This window comes from Rhea americana, unplaced genomic scaffold (assembly GCF_003343005.1).
Source record: "Rhea americana isolate MKP2758 unplaced genomic scaffold, rheAme1 scaffold_467, whole genome shotgun sequence".
Taxonomy (NCBI): Eukaryota; Metazoa; Chordata; class Aves; order Rheiformes; family Rheidae; genus Rhea; species Rhea americana.
This window is the reverse complement of record NW_028186609.1, coordinates 244,340-245,178: the sequence shown is the minus strand read 5'-3', so window position 1 is coordinate 245,178 and position 839 is coordinate 244,340. Positions and strand designations below refer to the sequence as shown.

At 73.1% G+C, this 839-nt stretch overlaps 1 protein-coding gene across 1 annotated transcript in view; it reads right to left on the bottom strand.

Annotated features, from left to right (window-relative positions):
- Positions 1-463, bottom strand: part of LOC146589359 (TSC22 domain family protein 1) — a gene marked incomplete at its 3' end in the record, with an annotated part of 7,561 nt that extends 7,098 nt beyond the window's left edge. The window contains exon 1 of the mRNA XM_085316359.1: positions 46-463. The remainder of the gene's footprint in view (positions 1-45) is intronic.
- Positions 464-839: the final 376 nt, after the last annotated feature.

The following is an 839-nucleotide window of genomic DNA, read 5'->3' as shown; positions in this document are numbered from 1 at the left end:
GGCCCCCGCCACCCCCGCGGCAGCGAGGCGGGCGCAGATACGTACAGGACCGGCACACGGCAGGGCGGCAGCAGCAGGCTGAGCCGGGCAGGGACATCCCCGTCAGTGGCAGCCATGGAGCTGAATCATTTTGGGGACTCGCGAGACGGAATGAGGAGGGAAGAAAAGCGGCGGCAGCCCAACGAGAGAGTCCATGAAAGGGAAGGAGGGAGGGCAGGAGGGAGGGGGGGCCGCCAGGCAGGCAGGCAGCCGCGCTCTCCTCCCTCTGTGTCTGGCTGTCTCTAGAGGAGGCTCCGCTCCACACGCTCTTCCTTCCCCCCGCCGCTGCCTCCTCCCCCTTTATAACAGGCGGCACCGGCTCTTCCTCCGCAGCCCCGCGCCGGGGATTAGCTCTCCGCCCGCATGTGTGTCTGCCCCTTTCTTTCTTCCCTCCGGGTCGCTCCCCGGCTTCCCCGCCACAGCCGGTCTCTCCCCCGCCCGCCCGGCCCCGTCTCCTCACACGGCGCGGGAGGAGGGCGCAGCGCGCGGCCGCGGGGGGGAGGGGAGAGCTCGCCAAAGGGGAGGGCAGGCGGCAGACAACGTAAGATGGCGGCGGCCGCGCATGCGCGCCCCGCTGGCAGACATAAAGCCCGTCTGGCCCCGGCCGACGGAAGCGGGTTCGGCTCGCGCGGCGGAAATCGCCGAGCGCCGCCGAGCGCCGCGGCGAGGGGGCGGCAGCGGCAGAAGCACGAGCACCAGCACTGCTGCCGCTGCTGCTTCCCACTCCCCCCACACACACTCACACGCGGCGCGGGGGGCGGGCGGGCGCCCCCGGCCGCCTCCCTCCGCGGGGCCGCAGC